This window comes from Zonotrichia albicollis, chromosome 17, assembly GCF_047830755.1.
Source record: "Zonotrichia albicollis isolate bZonAlb1 chromosome 17, bZonAlb1.hap1, whole genome shotgun sequence".
Lineage (NCBI taxonomy): Eukaryota > Metazoa > Chordata > Aves > Passeriformes > Passerellidae > Zonotrichia > Zonotrichia albicollis.
The window spans coordinates 5,579,938-5,603,705 of NC_133835.1; the positions used below are offsets into that span (position 1 = coordinate 5,579,938).

At 41.3% G+C, this 23,768-nt stretch overlaps 1 long non-coding RNA gene across 1 annotated transcript in view; it reads left to right on the top strand.

Moving 5' to 3' along the window:
* LOC141731099 (uncharacterized) overlaps positions 1-23,437 on the top strand; it is a 197,026-nt gene extending 173,589 nt beyond the window's left edge. Inside the window, exons 4-6 of the long non-coding RNA XR_012583023.1 lie at positions 13,591-13,676; positions 16,079-16,203; positions 23,257-23,437. This is a non-coding gene — a long non-coding RNA (uncharacterized LOC141731099). The remainder of the gene's footprint in view (positions 1-13,590; positions 13,677-16,078; positions 16,204-23,256) is intronic.
* The last annotated feature ends 331 nt before the right edge of the window (positions 23,438-23,768 follow it).

Sequence of the window (23,768 nt, forward strand, 5' to 3'; positions counted from 1 at the left end):
TTGTTTATTTGGTTTTGCAATGAGGCTTCAGTTTCATTTTCATTTCATTAGCCATTTGTCCATAACCTTTCAGTCTTAGACTTCCTATCTAGATCTAATGATTCAAATACTAGAAAAAAATATTTTTAAAGAACTCCTTCCTCAACCACATTGTTATTAAAAAAAGGAACACATTTCTTTTGGCTATAGCCCTTACAACAGACAACTTCTTTTAAGGAAACAAGAATTTGTTTTGCTTTTAATAAAACCTGAAGTGTGGAATGTGCTTGACCTAAACCCTAAAGCTCTCCAGCAGACAGAGTTTGCACTGTGTGTAACCCAGTGATTTCCATGCCTGTTGTGGTGCAGATGAAGGTGTAAAACCCCCTGTACCAACTGCAGTAAAAACCACACGAGGGTTTATATGCACATGTTCATATGCACATGTGCAGCTGTAGAACTTTCAGCTTACTTTGTAAGGTCAGTGTGATGTTGAGATAATCTCTGGAAGGAACACATTGCCTGGATTTATTCCATCTGACTTGAGTTCTGTTTCCTCAGCAGTTTAAGCCAATCTTGCTCTTGCTGTCCCATCCCTCCACAGCCACTGATGCACTCACAGCTCTGGGCACTCTCCTCCCTTGCAGCAGGTCAGGATCAGGGAGGTGCTTCAGGAGCAAAGCTGGCAGCAAACTATTGCCTTGTTTAGTGTGATTCATTTTATTAATTTTATTAGTTAATTATTTTATTAGTTAGTTATTTTATTAGTTAATTTTCTTTTGGTTTTGCTCCCCACATTGGTTCACTGAAAATTCAGTCAAGAAAAAGGGAAGGGTCATAAAAGCATCATGGGGAGGGAGGGGAGTTTTATCTTTTGCACAACTACGCCTCCAGGCTGTAAAGAATTCACCTGAATTAGAAGTGCAATTATCCTAGTCCTTCTCCTTTTACAGTCAGTAAAGTAAAAAAGCCACCAGCAGAAGACTTTCAGGTCCTAGATTTCCCTTCCATCTCTCTACTGACAGTTCTTCATTCTGATTGTATTTAACATGATGAATATTCATCACTGTTACATTAAACAGACCATGTCTACTTTTTTTAAGGATGCTGGTTTCAGTTTGGGCTAAAGGCAATTGCAAAAAGGTTTACCAGTGTAAATGAGATACAGGATTGTTCTGTTGCTGTTCAGCAGTGAACTGGGAAACTCAACTCTTCCTGCTTGTGAAGAAAAGGGATTTTTCACTTCTGATTCTGCTTCCTCTGCCTTGTGAGGGCATCTAAAATCTCGATAAGGTGTTCTAGGACCTAAATTCTACCCAGAGCCCCAAGCCATGTCTTCTAATGGCTTGGTTTCTCTTACACCCTGTGGCTAAAGGACAGGGAGAGGTGTAATAGACCAGCACAGAGCACTGATAAAATGAATTTACAGAGGGAACTACTTGAGCTAGAACTCCTAATTTCCTCTCCCATACCTTTTCAGTGCCCTCCTCTTCCAGTAGAAGGTTTAAAAAGCTGAATACCCAAAAAATTAATTGGTTTTATTGTTTTTTTTTTTTTCTTTCTGAGCTCTGCAGAATCTAACTAAGGTGAATAGGACCTTGTAACACAGTGAAGTTGGCTGGGTTTGAGAGCCCCTTCTTGCTTGAGAAAGAATAGACTTAAAACGTTTGTTCTATTATCTAGGAGGAAAGTCCTCCTAAAATACTGGTACAGAACACTGTGCATGATTAGTACTGTAATGTTTAAGGCTTTTCTTTCCCCTTTAATCCAATGCACAGGTATCACTTTAGTCTTCAAATCAGTGAATGAGGTATAAAAATGACTAAATCCATCTGTGCTATTTCAAAACCTTGTTTTTAGAGTTTTATGATAAATTAAAGCATGTCTTTGTTCCATGTATCTACAGGAGTGCTGGGCATCTCTCCTCTTCTGTGTGTTAGGAAATGTTTCATTCTGTTTCTCTGCATTCCAGTAAACCTCTGTTTTTTTCTGTCCCCACTGTCCAGTCTCAGACTTCATGGCAACCTGAAAAAATCTGAATAGCTGAATTCATTGTTCAGAGATAAATATTGCACCCTTCCCTTCCATCACAGAGGAGCATTCAAGCAGTTTAGCTGAGCTTTGCTTTCAACATTAAGGACAGGGAGGGAACAGGGTTTGATTTAACTGTAATTGCAGGAGAAACTTTTGGAGGGAGAAACTTAATGAGGAGCACTGGCAATTGGCCTGAAAGATAAAACCAAGCCCTTCTCTAAAATAAACAAATAGACACACAGATTTTTCTCAAATACAAGTGGGCAGGAATTTAGTCTCACATGCAGAAGTTTCCAACTGAAAGGCCTCCAATTCCTGGGCTCTGCAAATGTCATATCCCTGCCAGAGGTATTATGATGTTGACAATTTAAACTGGGAAGCTTTCCTTCCCTACCTTTTTTCCATGTGGCTACTTCCAAAGTTCATCTGATACCATTAGGGAAATTAAAAGAAACAAAGAACCAGTCACTTTGTTTTTTGTTTCTACTTTTTGCTTTTACTTTTTTGTTTTTCCTTTTTGTTTTTAATCCTACATTTTCTGACTTTTGAGCTGATTGCAGGTTTGTTTCAGGGCTGTGTTTTGTAACAGAAAACCTATGGTTAGAGTTCTGCAAACAGAGCCTGTGCTACAGCACTGACATCTGCTAACAGAGCCATGATGGGCAGAGATGGGCTGGTTTGTGATTTTTGGCCACTTCAGCTATTCCAACAAGAGCCACTGGTGTAAGAGTAGTTGTACTGACAAAACTCCCAGATTGTAATTTTGTCACTGCTTCTATGACATGACCTTTTCCACCCAAAATAAACACAGCACAAAAAGCTAAATAGTTGCCTAATAGCCACTGTCTCCTGTGCAGGCTCCAGAGATTTTCATGTGAATCTGTGGCTGGAAAACAGGCACGGGACTGGTGCTTGAAGTCTCTGTGCTCTGTGACGTGTTTTGTTTATGGGCCCATTAAAAGTCTTTTAAAGTATTAAACTCGAGCTGAATCTTGGCATTTTCTTTGCATACAAGCCTCCTGAGATCCCCCACTATGAGTTCTAAGGGTCTCTGGGGAAAGCCAGGGGCTAATCCTCTTCTTTGCTTAACCCCAGAGATTATCAAAGGAGGGACAGCAGAAAGGCAAATCTGTCCCTGGAGTTAATCTGATCCAAGGCCTGGGTGCAGCTCTTCAGGAAAATGCTCTGATGGCTTTGGTGTTAAAAATGTCCTTTTAATATAGAACTTAAATATTTAGTCATTTGTCTTCAGTTTTTTAAATCTCTATAATATATATTTTTAAAGAAGTTTCTCATTTTTATTGTAAAAATTACAGCTACAGAATTAAAAGCTTTTATGTTCAATTAAGAGATGTTTTTTTCTAGGTCATCTCAGAATAGCTATAAATTGTCACCAGGTCACTAGACCTGGCTTTCCAGATGTGAGGCTAACATTCCTTAATGGAAGGGACTGAGATGGAGCAAAAGAAAGCCTATTGATAGAACCTCAATAACAATATTTATCTCTGCAGAGACAGACACCTCATTTTTGCAATGCTGAAGTGAAATGCTTCATTGGGATACTGAATGGTGTGGAAGAAGTTTTCCTCTGAAACCTTTCAGTAGCTGCTGGGCACTCCCAGTGACCAAAGACAGGAGGAGATGGTTTGGTTGAGGACAGTGATTTGAGGGATTATCTGATGATTGTCACATGTCTGGTTTCACTCACTCCAGAATTCTGATTTACAATGATTTGTTCTCCTCTGTTGCTATCCCAGATTTAGGACATTCTGCCCATTTTGAAATGTCAGATCCATTGCTAGAGTGGAGTTTATGGGTACCACCACAGTGAGGGTTTTGGTTGAGATAATTTGGAAGGTGCCCATGGACAAAGGTGTTCTCACACCAAAGTGTGCAACTGCCTCCCTATAAATTCAGGAAATTCTTCAGGATGTGAGGCTCAGGCATCCATTGCATGGACCAAAGGACTCTGAGCCTGGCCTTGTGTGCTCCCAGGAACTGCTCAGGAGTTTGTGTATGAATTAAAGCAGATGATGGATTGCTGGATGCAGAGGAAAAACCCCTCTGCTGACTCTTCCCAAGCATTGCCATGAGTCAGCAGCACATGACACTGTCCTTCAAGGTTACATCTGCAGGAGAGGACAGTGAGGAGAGCTGGGCTGAGCACGAGAGAACACTTTCAGCAAATTCCCTGCCCTTATCTTGGATTGTTTATGGCTCCTCTGGGAGGATTATGACCTTCTATCTCCTTTCTATGGAGGGTGGATGTTGTTTTGAAAATATCTTTTTCCTACAGAAGTGTCACAGTCAGTTGAAGTCAATTTTATAAACCTTCCTTCTCAAAATGCAGTACCAGCAGACTTTTGTTTTTCTCTTATAATGGTGACAAATCCAATAATAATGGAGTGCATTAACCTCTTTCCTGCTGCAGTCTTCTGTATTTTGATGTTTGTTTTCTGAATTTATTTGTCTGAATTGGATCTAACCACTGAGAAACTGAAAACCTCAACTTTAAGTGCAGACTTCTATAAACTACTTTTTCCAGGCTCTTGTACTGACATACCATTGCTGCAGGGCAAATGTATGTGTGGTTACTCCAGATTATAGTTCTGTCCTCCTAATTGTTGAGGGCAAAATATATAGTTTTAACTGGTTTGTGTGTACCAAACCCAGTTCCTATGATTTCTATTAGGAGTGGAAGCTATATTTTGTTTTGGAGAACGTTATCTACCATTGCTCTCCCTGAAAAAAAAATAAAATAAAATCTTTCCATCAGAATCCTTTTGCCTCAGATTCTTCCCATGCTGAACTTCCAGCATCTCTCTTTCAAGAATGGTCCTTAAATTTTGCTACAGCTTCCTAGACATTCTGATGCTGAAATTTGAAATGGGAAACAGAAACATCTAGCTATAACATAGTTTCTTTCTTTCTTGGAAAACCAGTTCAGTAAGTTAGAAGGAAAAAAATAGATGTAATAGGTCCCAATTTTTGTGGGGCTTTTTCCAGGTTACATTGTAGGTGAGGGAGTGAAATCTGGTCAGGGTTAAGTGGCTGGAAAATAGGTATGTGGTTGGTGGCAGGGGATGGGGACGGACATTTAATTAATGGTTTAAAGAAGGTGTGGTGTCAGGCTTGCAGAGTTTAGCTTTGTAGCTGACTGCACTTGGCTCACATATGGTCAACACTTTTTTTTGTTATTTGTATCTGGGGCTGTGTGTTTTAAAGAGGATGTATGAGATTTGCAAAGAATTGGAATGGGAAGAATTGCAAATGTCCTTTAGCATTACACTGGAATTCTAAACTTTCTGATAAATAGAAGGAATATTTAGAACTAAGACATTGTACTGGGTCCAGCTGTGATGGAGCTTAGGATCTGGTTACTTTGCTCTAGGTAAGAAGTTCTTTCAAAAAGAACATTGACATTTTCCTCTGTGTCAGAGGAAGTGAGTAAAAAAAGTAATTGGATTCAGTTACTGCAAAGTTGCAAGTTGATTTGTGTAAGATACTAGGAAAATTAAATGATGAAAGTTGTGAAGCATCTGAAAGATGTATCCAAGGAGGCTTCAAATTTCCTTTACTGTACATTTTTAGCAACAAATTAGATTGAAATCAATCAGGAGTGGTCTTGAAATATTTATCCAACTGTTGTGAAGGGGAAGAACTTGCTGACCTTTCAATTCTTCTTTTTCTGTGATAATCTGTCTCAAAAACTAATTTCTTATATTGCTTACAAGAACTCAGATTCTAAAATCCTCATGTGTGTAGAACTGTTTTTGTGACTGTTTCCCACTTTGTTTTTCTTCTCTTCCATGATTTGTTTGATTTTTCCTCACACTTGTAGATGTGTGTTGACTTTATGACTGGCTGGAAGGAGAATGGTGGCTTCCTATATTGAAAATATTGAGGTTTCTCGAACAAATTAATTTACTTATAAAGAAAGAAAACAAAATCTATTTTTTTTCAAACAATCTCCATAAAACTGGAGGAAGGCCAAACTAAAATATTCCTTTTGATATGCTTGGCATGTTTTGATGCCTATCAGAAACAACACATGGAGACACAGATGTGGAATTGAGAGGGAGGGGGAAATACTGATGTTGTTATTAGAAGGCGACGTCCACATTGTTGATTTTGAACGAACCCAACAAAGCTGCTGGTTGATGCAGGGCTGGTGTGTGTGTGTTTGGACGACAGCCCCATGTGTGAGAGTGGGGTTTGAGCACACAGTTGGCGTGGAGCATCCCAAAAACCACGGCGGGCCGTGCCGATCTCCGTGCCAGTGCCCATCCCTCTGATGTGGCTGCCACATGTGCGCAGCCTTGCCAGCGCCCAATTAGGCAAACTTTTCATTAGAAAGAAAATTGTCAGCCGCTGCTTTTACAGGCGTCCAAGAACGAGTCCTGCCCTCCACTCCACCCCCAGCACGGTTGTTTGAGGGGAGGAAAACTTTTCTGGACAGAAATCTGGTTTCTTGGTTGTGTGAGTAACTAGAACTGGACAGATGCGGAATTTGTTGCTTCTTTTGACTCCAGTGATAGTTTTGGGTACTTATTTTCTGGTGTGATAGACAGGTGCCTTGATTCACACTGTCAGCCCTCAGGTACAGCGACAGAGATGACAGCAGGAAGAGAAAATAAATCAGTTAATGAAGTTGTGTGAGTCATTGCTGGGTATCCATGTTAGAATAAGGCTTTTTCACCCTCCTGGCAGGATACATGACCTCATATGCCCACAGGAGACTCTGTGTTGGATTTGTTCCATTTTGTGTAATTTTGAAATTCATGAAGTTCATTGGAAGGATTAATTATGTATAAGGCATGTGTCTGCATGTTCTTTTCATCTGTGAATGTTACCCTGTGTGCAGTTATTAGGGGTCTGATTGGACTCAACATTTTGACAAGAATTCAGTGACAAAAGGGGCCCATTAGTCTTTGAAGTCATGGGCCAAGGAAGAGGAATGCCAGTAACATCAGTAATGACCTCATTTAACTTGTGACAGAGTACAAGATAATCAGGAAAGGTCATTGTAATATAACTGTGGTTTATTCTATATGCAGCCCAACTCATGTTTCAGCCAGGCTGTGTTGCAATTTTAATGAATGTGAAATCCTCTTATGTTCTCATGCAGGAAGGATGGACAGAACAAGACAACAAATGGAAAGATCCTTCCCTCTCTGATATACTTAAAAGTGAATTAGCAAAGAGCTAGAAACAATAAAAGACTTTTTGTCTTTTGTAAGTTTAAAAAAAATTAATTTTTTACTAAAGAAGCAATCTTGTCAACAGGAAAAAAAAGTAGTTTCCACGTTGTCTTTTCATCACAGCTACAAAACATGAAGATTTCTCTTTTCAGTCAAAACTGAAAAGCTGTAGGGACAATCTGAAATTTCCAGGGGAAAACAAAATATAGTCTGCATTAAGAGAAGATTTCTGTGAAAATCTAAAGCAATTATCCAGCTGCTTTATGAGCAGAATGAGTATGCAATTGTCAGCTTTGGAAATCCATCTCCCCTCTGCACAAGTTACACCCAAAGTAACAAAACTTTTGGGAAAGAAAATAATCAAAACAAAGCCATTTCTGTTGTCTCTTCCCTTAGGTTTCATCCTCTTATGACCCTGTACACTTCAGATTTTGGAACAGATTTATCTGAAAGGACAAGAATACTGTAAACCAGACAATTGTCCTGGTATTTTTGTCCTGGTGGGAGACAAGAATTACTGGAAATATCTTGGAATAAAGCTGCATTCAGAGGAAACCTCTCTCCATGCAGTCCTCTGAGATTTGGGTATTTTACAAAGGGCTTGAGTCAACATCAGACTTTTCTATTTCTAGTGTGGTTCAGCTTTTGTGCACTGACACTGGAGGTAGTTTCCATTAGATGCCCATGGGCTGTCATTCTCTCTTCGGTTTTGCTTCTCAGCTGTGACTTTTCAACAGTTAACATTTATGGTTTCAGCAGCTCCCACTTGAGGTTTGCAGACATCTCCAGTTAAGATGAATTGTCATCCATAAGGACAGACTTCTGTTTCATCAGATTTTTTTGGAATAAAGAATATTTTGTCATCAGCAAAAGAAAGGATGATATTTCCTTTGTTTAGCCCTTGTTGGGAGTGTTTAGAGCAGGCAATGCCCATAAGGGTCTGATTTCTGAAAACAACTCTAGATTGTGCCATCAGCTCATTTTCCTCCTGTGCAGAGCTGATTTTGTGTTTTGGTTTAAAGATGAAAATCACGTCCCAGCCAAGGCTGGATGTATCTTTAGGGGAGGATTCATAGACTAAGGATGGCAAACCTGCATCTCTGGGGACCTGGGGTTCCTCAGAGCTGGGACGTGTCCCCATTGTGCCTCGGAACTAAAGCAACCCTGTGAGGGAGATGGAAACCCTCCCTTCATGCCATGTTGAAGAGAGACAGTGAAGCAGGAGATACATATAATGAAAGGGCTTGTTTATATCTTATACTCAGCAGACAGAACTATTTGCACATCCACATGCTTTCCTGATTTCTTCATGGTGCTTGGAATTACGTAAGGACCAGTGACAGGAACCGCTGTGCGCTCAATGCGCTCCATTGATCTCATCACCACTGTATGAATTTCCACATAGTGGTGACTAAACTTTGTGGATCCTGCCTTGGAATGCTTTGCTTGCAGGATAAATCATGGCATGGATTTTTCAAGCTATTTCCTTCTGCTGATACCTCACAGTCTCTTCAAGAGTTTGTGAAGAAATTGTGTCTCATCCCCACTCCCAAACTGATGAGTGGGGCTGCAAATTTTAGTTCCACAAGTCTGCTTGAGTATCCAAACAGTTGACTCTGATTTCACAATAGCTGGATGTTTGAAAACACTCAAGTGTGTAGAAATACTGTGGCACTAATTTAAATGTCTCACAGTCAAAGCCTTGCAGTTGTTTTCTTGCAACACGTGTCTCTTACTGGAAGCAAAACAAGTGGGGCGAGTGGAAAACATGTGACTCCCTCCCTTATTTACATCCCCTTCCCACCCCCTCCAGCCAGCACTGCTTGAATATGAAAGTCACTGGAGCAGCCTATAAATATTCAGAGAAATCCAGGCAGGGCAAAAATGTTGCAAAAACCTTTGACTAACAGTTCACAGACCCTGTGAGCTGGGACTAACCACCGCTGGCCAGGGACACGGGCTGGATTCAAACAAAGGCTGATTGTAATTTTGTGGTTGGACATGAATGTTTTGCACAGCACTGATTGAGGCCTCTTTGAAAACTGGGCCAGGGTTGTAAAATAACCTATTTACTGCAGTGTGCATTGTATTTGGAAACACAGTGAAGCCTTGTAGATTCTAGCTGGGCTTGGTAGAGACCTTGCAGCTGAAAAAAAGCTATTCTGGCTCTGAGGAGTCTTGTGGGATCTTGCTTATTTCATTTGTTGGGTGAGGTAAAGTGAAACAAACACAAAGCAAGGAATTGGGTATCTTTAGGTTCTAATTCTAATTTTTCCATTGATTTTTCTCTTTGACCTTTGGCAAGTCATTTAACCCTTTTGCCCTTTGATTTCTTGCACAAAGAAGTGGGATAAGGCTGTGCCGCTCAGACAGCATGGTGACTAATGAATTAATGTTAATGAATTAATAATTGTAAAGCCTGCAGTCCATGCAAAGCTAGTGGTGAATGTTACAGGAGTCTCGTGAGCCTGCTCAGCACTGTCTGTATATGATGAAGTCACCTCCCACTGATTTACTCTGGGGCCTGAGCTGAGCCCAGGGCTGAGCTTGAGGGTTGAACTTGTGACCCATGGCACGAGCAGTGGGGTGACCTCCAGCCTGAGGCAGAGCACAAGGAATTGGGTTTCTAAAAGTCAGCAGGTGTTGAAAGCTGTAAATTTGTTCTTTCTGAGCTCCACACAGCGCTGTAAGAGCCTCAAGTCCCCTAACTTTGTGGCTGTCCCCAGAGCAGCGCAGTCAGTCAGCAACACCTGGAGCAAGGTGAAAACCTTGTTGTCCTCCATGGTACAGTCTGGGGAGCTCAAGCACACCAAGGATAAACCCCCAGTTCAGCCAAGGCAGGGACAGGGCTGTAACCTGCCTACCCAGGCTCCCTCCAGCACAGCAAGGACTGTGAGGGTTTGCTTTAGCACCTGAAGCTGGTGATCAGGCTTTTCACTGTTGATTTTGTTGCTTCCATCCTTTCTGTAACATCTTACACAACCAATCCAGTTACCTGCCTGTCCTGGAAATGTGAGTGGCTGGAGATGTGAGATGTGTTGTATGTAGAGACTGAGCCTCAGCTGAGCCTGGCTCTCCTCATCCCTGCTCACAGAAAGCCGAGCAATTGAGGCTATGGCTAGCCAGCATGTAATAGCCCCCCTGAACCCTTTTCCAGTTATTTGGATCTGAGAGACAACCTAATAAAGATAAATAAAAAAAAAGGCTTACCTTAGTTTAAAACAAAAAAAAAAAAAAAAAAAGTGCAGAGCTTGGCTAAATTCCATACCAAAGGCAAAACTAGAGGGGGAATAGACAGGTAGTGTAGATAATTCACTACAACAAATTTGATTTCACATGTAACTTTGGATTCTTTCTCACCTGGTTAGGACCTAACTGCTACAAATCTACTCTGCATGATCTGCCTCCCTATATTTATATGTTGTTTGTGTGACTCTCACACAGAACAAGCCATGATAGAAATCTTTCATTTAATTAAAATTGATTTTAAAATTCCCTTGATCAATAATGAGTTAAAATTCATCCTGGCAGTGATGGGAACAGCAAACCTTCTGAGAAAAGCTTTCAGGCCAGTGGTTTTGGCTTTAGAGACTGGGTCTTGCCTGAAATTATCCCTTTCTTGGCTCCAGGCTCCGTGGTGCTTGGCACATTATGGTTTACCCTATAGCCCAGCTTGTCAACCACCCATATGAAAAGCTGAGACATCCAGTCTAAAGGTCTCTTTATTTTTCTGCCTTTTTCAGTGCAGATGCTTTAAACATCAAACTCTTTGTAGCTCTGTTGTCATCAGTTTGGTAATGCCTACTGGGCTTCAAAATGAAATTAGAATTTAGTGGAAAATGACCCAATATTTCTTCTTTGATTCCTGCACTGCAGCCTATCTAAAACGTTTGAAGTGCTTGCTCAGATGGCAAAATGGGGTAAGTTATTAGTAAAGGGATATTTAACAGCTGAGTTTTAAAGATTGCAAAATCCCTCTGCATTTAAGTCTTATCCCCCAGCAGAAGAAAGACCCAAAGCAAATATGTATAATATAGAAGAACATGGTTTATGTAACCTTGCCTTAGAGAAATTGGAGAGATTAATAAAGACTGGCTTCAAATGACAGAAATGCTCTGTTGTTCACACTCCAGGGTGCTTCCTAATTAATTGTCTCAAGCTTTGCTGAGAGATACTTTACCAAAAGTGCTGTGATCAAGGAAAATTAAGAGGCTGAGGTACTCACTCAGTGCTCTTCTCTCCTGAAAGTTGCTCATTTGTCCCATGCCAGCATTCCCATCTCAGTGATGAGAACTTTGCAATTGGATCCTCCTGCTTGAAACCACATTGACCTGAGATAACAAATCAACAAATTGACACAGAGGATCTGATAGCAGCATTGGGGCACTTGTTAACTCTGGACTAGCCTTAACAGTTTAAGTCCGGGTAATTAATGTGTAAATAACAGAAATTTACACAATTTCATAGAGAGTGAAACCAGAGAGCTACAAAAAGTGCATTGAACAGGAATTGCAGAAAATCAGCATCAAACAGGAAGGAAAGGAAATTTCAACTGTAGTAGAAAGGTCTGGCATGATCTTGGATCACATGGGAGTGTGTCACCATTTTATTCCCTGGTTAAGGGAAATTGGTGTATTATTGAGTTGTTGATTGGCATCTTGTGTTGGAAATATTGAGAGCTGATTTGCTGTTGTTTGCTGTCTCTTATAGAAGTACAGAATCCAAAAGATGTAGATTTCTGTACTTCTATAAGATGAGCAGGAAAGGTTTTTGGAAGTAGAAAAACAGGCACCTCATGGGAAAGGGCAAACAGATCACTCAGTTTCAATTAATTCTAGAACATTGAAAGCACTGTATAAAATCAGTAAACATTGTGATGTTGTGACTTCCTTTGCCACTAAAAAAAAAATTAGGACACCTTCATGTTAATATGAGAGGTAATAATTTCTTATTTAAGAGGCCATTCTTTGCAGAAGTGGGCCTGTGCCCTGGGGCTGTGTTTGGCTGTGGTTGTACAGCCTGTGACAGGTGGGTGACACGAGCTGCAGGGTGCCCAGGCCCACGAGCAGGTGGCAGTGCCAGGAATAGGCTCGTGGTCTCCCAGGTTCCCTGCTCTCACCTCCAGACAGCACTGCTCTGCCTGCAAAAAAACCCTTTGCCCATTTTTCTTTTTATACCTACGTTATCACATTTTTACAGTAAAGTAGCCAAACCTTACTCATTTTACTTTTTGATGAGAAACACTTTTCACAGCTCTGCTTGGTAATAAAATTAGATGTTTCGTGCTTTCCAACCATGCATGTCGTGATTAGGGGCTCGTTTCCTGCTTGCTGCAGCCCAGTTTCTCTGAGCATCTTGGATGCATTGCAGGAAAATTCCATGCTGTTCCCCAGGTGAGACTTTCAGGCTACTCTGTGCTGTGGCACTCTGTATTTCAATGTGCTTGTTCTGTGCTTTGAGATGACTGGAACTCTGGTATTTCCATTTCTCCTCTCTCTCTGTCTTCTCTCTTGGTCTGCTCCCAAATAACTAAAAAATTTTGCAGGTAGTGCATTCTGGCTATTGATTTGTTTTTCTTGTTTTCCTTGGCACTAAAAGTAGGAAGAAGAGTCTCTGGAACAACCAGTAGGATGGCACACCAGTAGGATGGCACACAAATGGCTTTCTTAAATGTTCCTATTTATATTGAAAACAAATAATTCAGTAGCAGTTTGTACTTTTTGGTTTTCTCAAACAGTTCCTCCTAGGGGGGCATATTCCTGTGGGAAGAATGCTGCTGTCAGAAGAGTAGGAAAGCATCTACTGTGATTTGATTTGATTTTTCTTTCCACTCTCCTGCTCCACTATTCCACAGTGGAGCATAAGGCTGTTAGATCCTTGCTAATAAAGTAATTCCAGTGACTGTGCAAAGAAATGTCAAAATGTTAATACAGTCATCAAGAGCTCCCAGGCTGCCTCAGCTATTTGAATTGATTTCAGAGGGTTCTGATCAGAGGAACAGTTCCTTCCTTGGAGTTTAAATATGCTTTATTTTCCATGAAGGCATTCTGGAGCCTCTGCCTTCCTCCCTGAAGTCCTGGCTGAGGGAACACTTGCCAAGTCAAACAAGCCCCATTTTCCCTCTTTGCTCACACACCTGCTATTTGTTTCTCTATGCTCCAGCCTTGTCATTGTGCCATTCCAGTTGTTGCTCGTTGTCACAAGGGAACTGGATACATAAAGCTGAGGTAATTTATGGGAAATAGAAGACAGACAGATGAAATTGCCCAAATTTTCATTAGGTCCAGGATGGGTATGGTAATAGAAAGGTATTTAAAAAAAAAAGGAAAAGAAAAATATGTATTTATCTTCACATATATAATGTCATATATTTCAGGATGAAGAATGTCCAGCACCTGAACTTCTGAATGCTGTGGGAAGCAGGACCTGATCTCAGCTCTTCCTACCACAATGAGAATCTCAGTAAGTCCCACTCCAGATTTTTACCACCACCACCTCCTAGATGGGGAATTCTGGCCTGTTTATCTTGTCATGATATTATTACCTAATGCAATTTCAGGTTTTCTCAGCAATTTCATTAAAAGATATGTGGTTTTCTATAATAAGAGCAAGAATATGTAGAGTTTTTGCTATGGAAAAATGTTGGTTATTTCATACATCTAATTTTATTTTGATTGGAGATGAAAATGGACAGTGCTTCCCAGAAGAAAACTTGACCCTGCACACAACTACACTGGAGGCAATTTAGGGATTATAGTTTGTATTTGCTGATATAATTGTCTGTTTTGTGGAAAACTTAGCTTACAGAAAGTCTATAAAGCTGGCCAGAGAGCATGAGAGAGAGATATTACATTACTTTCAATCACCCAGCTGTTGGTTTAGATGAAAAGCCTTTCTGTTTTCGTCTTACAGTTCCTGCTTCAACCTTTCTACTTGTGAGCCATGTAGTCATAGCCTGTGGATCTGAAAACGGCACCTAAGCTGGGGCAAATTATTTCATTTGGTGTTCCTGGTGTAGTGTATTTGAAGTGTTGGAAATAGTTTTTTAATGCTTACCTGCTTCAAAGGCAGAAATCTTAGATAATGGTTTGAGGGAACTGGGAAAAGGAGAAACAGCAAAAGCTGCTGCTGCTGCTGCTGTCTGATTTTCCAGTGCATCCTTTTCAGTGGATCCCTGGGACACACCTTGAGTTCTGGTACTGCCTGCAGTTCCCTGGTGGTTTCTTTTTGTCTTTTCCTCTCAGGACCCTTTTGACCATCTGTGGCTTGTGGAGAATATGAAAGCTCCTTCCTGTGCCCAAGATCAATAGCTTTAAAACCAGAGCACAAGAAGCCACTAATCATCTTTTCCACCAGGCGTGATTAATTTGTGAAGTGCTTCAGCTAGTTCTCTTTGAAGTTGCCTTTCCATTTATTTTTTATTTTTTTATTTTTTTTCAGCAAGTGTCCAAAACTCAGAGGCCCACACCCACATGTGTCCTGCAAGAGGCTGGGGCTGGCTAGGGCTCCTCTGGAGTCTCTGCTGTTTGGATGTGGGTGGGCCAGAGCACTTTTTGGAAAGCTCTCCCAGGTTCTGGAAATGTGATTTAAAAACCAGTTGAGATGTTTCCCAAAGCACCCTGGCTTCAGTGGAAAGTGGTGCTGCTTTCCTGTCTGAATCTTGGATTGAGAAAAGAAGGAAAAAGGAGGGGGAGGAAAAAACACCCCAAGCAGCCACACTACAAGATTTAATTGAGTGTGTTTCAGTTCCTCAGCCTCACGCCAGCTGAATAAGAAAGTGACTGAGAGAAGCTACATCCCCCCTCACCTCCTCTTTATGTGAGTAAATAAGACATTCCAGCAGTGCTGAGGCTGGGCCAGTGGAAATATTTTTTTAATTATTGTTGTTATTATATTTTTAAAGTGTTATTTTTAAAGTTAAGTCATCCACAAACCCACCTGGTCTCTCTTCCTGCTCCTCCTGCATGCCACAGCAGCACTGAGGGCTGCTGTTATTACAGAAGGGGAAATTACATGTGATGTGTGAAAGGCTTCCCTGGAACTCTGAAACTGCACAAGTGCCACACTGTCAGCTCTGCAAATACCAAAAAAAGGTTGTTCTGCAAATGGGTGATGTGGCACTGGCTCACCCAGGGGGGAACACGCCAGCTTGTCAGTGTGGGGATGTACATGAGCCTCAACACTGCTTCCAGTTGAGTTTGGCCAGAGTTTTCTAATTGATCTCTGGCACTCAGAGAGCTGCCCTTGTACAAGCCATGGATGGCTGACTTGTAGCTGATTGTTGCTCAGTTTGCAGGTACAAATAACTCTGTGCACACACATTTCCTTCTCTGCACAGGTACATTCCAGTGATCAGAGTTTGAAACTAAGGTATGTGTGTATCAAAGATATGTGCTGCTGCTCTTGTAAGGCTGCCACTGAGTGCTAGGTAGGGAAGGCATCCAAACCTTTTGGCCAGAGTTTTCTAATTGATCTCTGGCACTCCAAGAGCTGCCCTTGTATACAAACCATGGATGGCTCAGTTGTAGCTGATATTTGCTCAGTTTGCAGGTACAAATAACTCTGTGCACACACATTTCCTTCTCTGCACAGATACATTCCAGTGCTCAGAATCTGAAACTGATGCATGTTTGTATCAAAGATATGTGCTGCTCTTGTAAGGCTGCCACTGAGTGCTAGGTAAGGAAGGCATCCACAACCTGTTGCCAGGAAATCCCTCTTTGAAAACAGGACTAGGCTACTATTTATTTTTAATATACCAGATTTGTTTATTTTTTGTCCATGCATATTCAGTCATAACCACTTCTGGCTGCTACAGGAGCTGTGAGGCTCTGTGTAAAACTCTGTTTTCTTCACTTTTGCAGCACTAGCTAAGGATGGAACTGAAACCTAATGAGGAATCTTGTGCTGGCAGTGTTTCTTACCCAAATGTGTCGGCTCGTGCATTTCTGGGCATCTGTGCTCAATATGAAGCACCTGCTCATGTAAGGTATGTTCTGTAAAGATTGGATGGTGGCCCAGCTGGAAAGGAAGAATTCACACATTTGAGAAGAAATACCTGTTGAAGGCACAGTGTGAGCAGAGCTCCTGGTTCTCTGCAGCAACAGGAATGTCATGGTGGGAGGGAAATCTCCACAGCAGGAGCAGAGAACGCAGACAGAAAATGAAAATGTTCTGCAGTGATTGCAGTAAACTGCTAATGTGCAAAACAGAGGCAAGTGGTTCCCTCTGTGGTTCTGGCAGTGTGAAATGAGTTCTCTGCTCTCTCTTAAGGGTGACCCACTTATAAAGTAGTTGAATGATGACAGTAGACATCACTGAGGCTGCAGCTAAATAGATACAGCTGTAGATGTTCTCCTAAAGGAGAATCTCACAGAAAATAACTGTCAGGGAATCCAGGCCTTGCTTTCAGTTAACAGTGGATGCAGTTTCTCCTGGTCTTACTGGAGATGTGTGTTTGTCAAACTGAGCATAAAAATTATGCCCTATTTAAACCCTTCTCCCTTGTTTCTCTCTCGTCCATCCTTTTTCTGTTCTGTATTCTAAGACTGCTTTTCATCTCCCAGAACAGGACAAGATCCCTTGTCTCTGGACACTTCACATTCCAGGGTTTCATGGCTAATGTTTGTGCCCCTGGTGTCTCCTTATCTGTGGCTGGATGTTATGAGGGAATCATGGCCACTGTGATTTGGAATATACACAAAAACTATATTTTTCATGACCTTGTAAACATTAGGTAGTTGGAGACATTATTTATTAAATTATGTGATAAATAATGTAGAAATATTTGTATTTTTTTCACCTGAAAAAAGAAAATAACTATTAGCCCTCATATTGAATTTTCATGTTCTGATCTCCCAGTGTGAAACAGTTTCCTGCAGGTTGGTCCCCAAGCTGTGTCCAGAATCTGGTACAGCTGATATTGTAATAATTTGGCCAATATCCAGATAAGGACATCAGGTGAAATTCTGTCCCCAGGAAAGAAAAGGGCAGCATTGCCAGCTCAGAGCTTGGATTGTCCTTGGGCCATCCTCTGGGTTTGTTTCTTAGGAAAACAAGGGATTCCCAAATGGGCTGTTAGTGCTGACACCATTTGAAACCATCAGCTCCAATTGCTTTGAACTATCCTAAATTCAAAACAGGCATGTGATTTTCTGTACTAAATCCAAAGTGCAGAAAAAAGTCGCTTCTGGGGCTGGAAACTTGCATGAAAGTTGCCCAATTTTAGCTGTAATTCAAACATTTATGAGTGAGTTATGATCCCTTAAAGCTCACCAAGCCCCACCTTTGAAAGAATGGGGTCACTCAGAGTGTGGAGATATTGGTCCTTAGGAAAAGGCTGCCCATCCATGAATTCCCCTTCTCTCCTGCACAATAGATTTTATCATTTGTTACCCATTTACTGCCAAGGCATTCCTGCACCTGCTCCAGGCAGGGAATGTGGGGTGCAAGCACTTGTGCTGAAGGTGCAGGATATTTTAAGGGCTCATTCTTTTGCCAGTGATGCTTCATCCTTGCCTAGATACTCTCTGCTCCCTCCCAGTTTGTGTTCCCATGTCTCAGCCCACAGACTGCAGGTCAGTTTGTCTCATGGCGATTGAGGGCCTGATTCACTGCTAAGAGCCTCTTTTCTGGCTTCTCTGCATTTTGTTTTTTCCCCTGTTCAGAGGAGCATGGAGCACAGTTTGTGAATGGGATTCAGCCTTTTCTGAGTGGCAGTGTTTCCCTAGTCCAACAAGCAATGAGACATGAAGGTGGCACAATATCAGGTCTAGCATTGACTGCTTGGGTGATATTTATTTAATATCATGAATAATATTAAGCCTTTTTAATTTTTTTTTTCATAGTTTTGTTTGTTTGCTTGTTTGTTTTTGTTTTTTGGGTTGGTTTGGGTTTTTTTGCCTGTCTTTGTCTGCTTTCTCATCCATTACATGTTTTCCTTTCCTGGTTTTGGAGGGGTGTAAGGATGAAGCTGTAGTCTCTCTAAAGTCACTAAGAGTAGAGTTTCATGACACCCACACAAATGATGGTTGGTGGTACAGTATTTCTGTACAAATATTTCACTGAATTTGTAGCTTTTGTATTGAGCTGCATTTTCCTCCTGAATAGTTTTTAAATGGTTGGTAAGAGAAGATTTGAGGTCATTCAAATCTCACCCTAAAACCCCCAGTAAAATTCATGGTTCTGTTGAACATGTTGGATGGAAAAACAATGCTAAAATTGGTTCAGAAATATTATTAATATAAAAATGTAAGAGGTTTTCCCTGTGGTTGTTTAGTGTCTTTATCTTGTGCCTGGGAATGCTGGTTTGGATGCATGTGTGAAATGGCGGGGGCTTTTCCTCCTCTTGCAAACCAGTTATTTCCTTCTTGTGGAGAAAGGAGCTTAGCAAAAAGAAGTGAGGCTAAAGAGAGACAAAGAGGCTGCAAGGATGGATGATGGAGTGCTGATATTGGCACACGTACAGGTCTGTGTTCTTTGTGGCTGACACAGTGCACTGTGCCTCGGTAATGCAGCATCTGCCTTGGCACAGGGGCTCTCTAATGCTCATGGAAGTTAGAAAGCACACGAAGATACATTTCTTTCTCTTTCCCCGCTTTTCCCCCTTCCTTTGAAGCCTCAAGGTGTTGACTGGTGGCTCACTATAGCACTTAGTTTGTTACCACCCATTCACACCTCTGCGTGTCTACTGTCCCCACCTCCTCTCACACTTCCCTTGCTGTAACGATGTGTTGCAGAAATAAATTGTGTTGCACAATGAGTGCGTAGAAAGAACAAGAGGGTATTTAAAAGCTGAGAAATCGGAGAACTGGTGTGGAAAGAGAGAGAGAGGGAAGTGCTTTTGGCACACTGAGCTGGTAGTATATTATAATTCAGGCTCGGTGTCGGCTGTGCCGCAGTGATTATAACACTCATTTGAATGCTGGAAGTTGAATTTAACAGGAAGGGATTGAAAAGCCCAGGACCTGGGGTGCTGCTTGAGAGCTTGAGAATTCAGTGTGGCTTCTCTGCTTTACTCTAGGATCTGTATGAAAAAAAAATATTTTTCTGTTTTGGTATTAGGGCTTGTTTTTTTTCCCTCCTCTCAGGTCTGAAACCAACTGAAGTGTTGCAAAGATTCTGCTTAATCGTGGGTCCTTAAAAATCCCACTCAGTACCTTGAGAGGTTTGCCTTGCTGTGAAGAGACTTTCTGAGACAGAGAAACGAGTAGAAATAAACATTTAGTGTTTCAGCCATGCAATCGTAGCACTTTCCTTTAGTCCCACATCTCTCTGGGAAGATTGTGCCCCTTGATCACACTCTAAACGAGCCAAGGCCGTGCTTTGCATTCACACAGCACAAGCAGACACCAGGCACCTTTTGCATTCCACGTGCAAACCTCCTCTGCTCGCTCTTGGAAGCTGGTGCTGAAGGAGATGATACCAAACTTTATTATTTTCTTTCCAATTCTGTTAAATCTCAGGGAGCTCCCAATTTGAAATGATGGCTTGCCCTTAAAGAGCTGCTTGCACTTGACAAGTGTGTGGCAGTACTTCATTAATTACCAGCAGCCCTTCCCAGCACAACCTCAGTTAGGTGGAATATTTGTTCAGCGCACATAATTATCTCTCTGTCGTTCTCTCTCTCATATCGATTCATGTGGAAAATATGATTAAAACATGAACATCTACAAATGATTCAGAATAACGAGAGGAAAGGCCATTGTTTTTTCACACTGACTATACTAGATTACTATAATTACAGCTGAATGGTTCTACATTTCTCTGTGTCCCCCACAAGACTATGCTCATTCACAGCCTCAATGTACCGTTTAAAATTAGAGAGGTTTAAAAGAAATAGCCTCTTAAGGATGTTTCTTTGACCCATTAAGGACCTTTACCTTGGCACTTGCACATGTAATCTCTGGCATAAGGTCATGCAAAGCGGGGGTAGGGCTAGGAAAAGAAACAGCAACCCTTCAGACATCTGTTGTGGTGCTGTGGCCAAGAGCGGAGGGGAGGCAGTGCCAGTTCGGCAGCCGCTCTTGCAGATTGCAGTCGGCTTGCTTTTGATGCCAGCCTTAATAATGTGGGCTTCCCGCTGAGTGGGTGGCACTGCCAGATTCCTAATTAGAATCCACTAAAAGCAGCAAAAGGTGAAGGGGTCGTTTCTTTCCACCCCCCACGTCTTCATCTCTTCTCCCTGCAGGTTTGTTTAGCCTCGGTTTTATTTTGGCCTCGTAGCCTGATGGAGAGGAGCGGGGCAGGGTCCTGTGTGCTCTTGCCTTGATCTCAAATTAAACAACTGGAAATTTTGATCTGCTGAAGCCCTCAGCAAGGCCTGATTCACTGTGGTGTGTGTGGAGATGACAGAACTAATTTCACACTTCATCCATTGTGCACAGTGGGTTCACTTGCTGCTTGCTCCTGCAGCTGGTGCAGGCTCCTGAGACAGGACATGGAAATCCTCTCCTGATTTCATACAGGCTACATGGGAAGGGCCTGGTGCCCAGGGCAAGGGCACCCCAATGTGCATCCCATTGGCAGCTCTTCCTTTCTCTTAGGAGTCCATAAATACTATTCCAGAGGTTTGGTTTGTTCCTGAATAACTTCTGGCTGCTTTTTCATAGAATCATAGAATGGTTTGGCTTGGAAGGTACCTTAAAGATAATATTGTTCCATATCCTCCATAGGCAGGGACATCTTCCACTATCCCAGGTTGTTCCAAGATCCATCTAACCTTGCCTTGAGCACTGCCAGGGATGGAGCAGCCACAATTTCTCTTTTAGGCTGGTTCCAGATTATTTGACCAATTTGGAGATCCTTGAAAAGGCTCTGGGAGCTCAGGCTGAGAAATAATTGAATTGTAGGATTTTTGACATGAATTGTGGCTGGATGTGCTTATGTCCTCTCGGAGAACAAGTTTGGAAGCAGGCAGGGCACAGAGGCACAGCTTGGAGAAACCAGCCCAGGTGAGCACAAGCCAGCGTGAGTGAATTGTGGCCATCCCTTTCCAGCTGGATATGGCACACCCCAGGAGCTCTGTTCTGATGGAATGGATGGGAAGTTCCTGAAAGATGGAATAACAGTTTTCAGGATGAGGTTTCTGCTTTTTTGTCTCCTTCCCTTCATATTCTTCAGCAGGTGCCACTTTAGAACTTTATTATAGATCTGTTTATCTCTGATTGCTTGATAAAGTAATGGGATTAATTGTACCAAAAACCAGGCAAAATGCAACCTGCACATTGTGGGGCAAAGAGTTCAGCAAGAACTGCAGACCAGGACTTGAAGCTGCTGTAACTGCACCTCTTATAAGGAATGTGCAGAGATTTTTTTCTAGCCATGAAACAAGGCATCCAGTTTTTGCTTGTGAGGTTTCAGTTGCAAACCTGAAAGCTGAGCTACACAAAATTACTTATGAATCAAAACTGGAGAAGGGAGTCCCATGAACTCTTGCCAGCTGAAACTTCTGATTTTCCTTGGCTTTACCTTAATTTGCTGTTAGAAAACCTGTGATCAAGTTTTAGCCTGTGAGCCAGAATTAGCCAACTAATCAGCAGCCTTTCTCATCACCTGATTAAATGAAATCCCTCATACTGTCCTGCCTTTTGATCAGTAATGCAAAGGGATGCACATTCCAGTAATTGTGAGTGCAGAACAAAGAGATTTTGCCAGAATTATTTCAGCACAACTGCACTGCCACCTCCAAATAGCCCCTGACTAGCCCAGCCTTTAGGATGGAAGGGAAATTGCCTTTCTTGGTGTCCACAAAATACATAATATTGATCAGTAAATGCCTTCTAGTTAGAACATTTTTTCAGTTCCTTTCTATTTGCATCCTATAAGGTAAGACAATGCCAACTCTATTTTTTTTCTGTCTCCTAACAAGGACATAATATTTAAGACAAATGTTTTGGAAAATTTGTATAACACATGTATGGATATAAATGAGAAAGAGCTGGAAAGAAGAAAAAAGTCCAGGTTCCAGACAGGGTGAGAGATAAAGGGAAATAAACCATAATTCTGAGAGACAGCAAATGTGTATCTTTTGTTTGGTAATATGGTATCCATGTAATGTCTCTGAAATGGCCACAGTTAAAGTTCATGCTACATTAGGAAAGCAAAGTGGTTTACATTGAAACTTAATAGAAGTCAATTGTGTTTGAAACATCTGATGCAGAAATAAAACACCTTATGTTTTGTGGGAGCGAGGAGCTGCATATTTGGCACTCCTTCTGCTTTCTAAACACGTGTGCTGCTTCTATCAGTTTGAGATAATCCAGCTCTGGCTCCTGCCCAGCCACTCCTCCTAACCAGGATTACGTGAGACGCGTTCAGCTCCCTGTGCTCACTCCACTCCCTCCTGAGTGAGAATCAGTTATCATCATCCTCAAATCTTCCACCTTCCAATAGAACATTATTAACAATGAGTAATCTTTTCTTTCATCATCACTTCTTTTCTTTGTTTGGGGAGACCTTGGGTGTTTCCCACTTACATTTTTTTTCTTCTGTTATTTAATGTTTTTTTCATTCAAACTCTTAAAGTTCACATCAGAACATGATCTCTAGGGCTGCTGTTGTTTGATCCACTTCCCTACACAATCAGGAAATAAAGTTTCACTGACAAATCCACTCTGTTTTGTGGGAAGGTACGGTCATGAACTGATCCTCCGATTGAACTAAGTTATCCTGTGGACACCTTCCAACTTCTGCTGCCTCCCACTCAATTACATGCTTATTTCCCTAATCCTCTGTTTGACAGGCACAGAGTTTTACCTTTTTGCATTCCAGCTGAAATGGGAACCTCTGTTCTTTGCTGCTTTATCTGTGTGCAGGCATTCACACTTCCAGAGTGTCAGGGGATCTGAGAACAGGGAGTCAGGCTACGAGAGCATAATCTAGAATTTGTAAATATTACTGCATTTCTGCTCCCTCTTCTTTCTGAGAGACAGAAAGCAAATTCAATTAGCTATTGAAGTGTTTTATTTGGTAGATTAATTGGGATTTGGATTTTAAGACAGGATTAATGTGTTGGTTTGTTTTTTTTTTTTTTCCTTACAAGGTTATATGACAAGTCTACAGCAGAACTGAAAATATTAACCAGAATTCCAAGTCCAAAATTCAGTGCCGTCACTGTTCCTTCAGTCATCCTCTCTTTAAATGTCACAATGTCTTCATTGGGAGCAAGTAGCAAAGTTTATCCAATCCCTTATGTATATGAGGTTCAAACTAAGTAACTGTAAGTAAATGACACATTTGTTTTTTCCTTATCTAAATTTAGGCAAGTTAATGTGTCAAAATTTATCATATACTCTCTCTTAAAAAAAAAAAAAGAAGGGAAAAGAAAATGTGAGCTCATCAGCCATAGTTAGGATTATATGGATTTAGCTCAATTGTGCAAAATAATGATTTTATTTTTCAGTATAAATCTTAAATTCTGATGGAAAATTAATCTGAAATGTTGTGAAATTCTGTATATGTTTTCTACAGCTAGCAGTCATTTGACCTAGCAACATTTCCTATGCTTTCAGTGTATTTCAATTAGATGTTAAGGATAGACTTAGGATAGGCCAT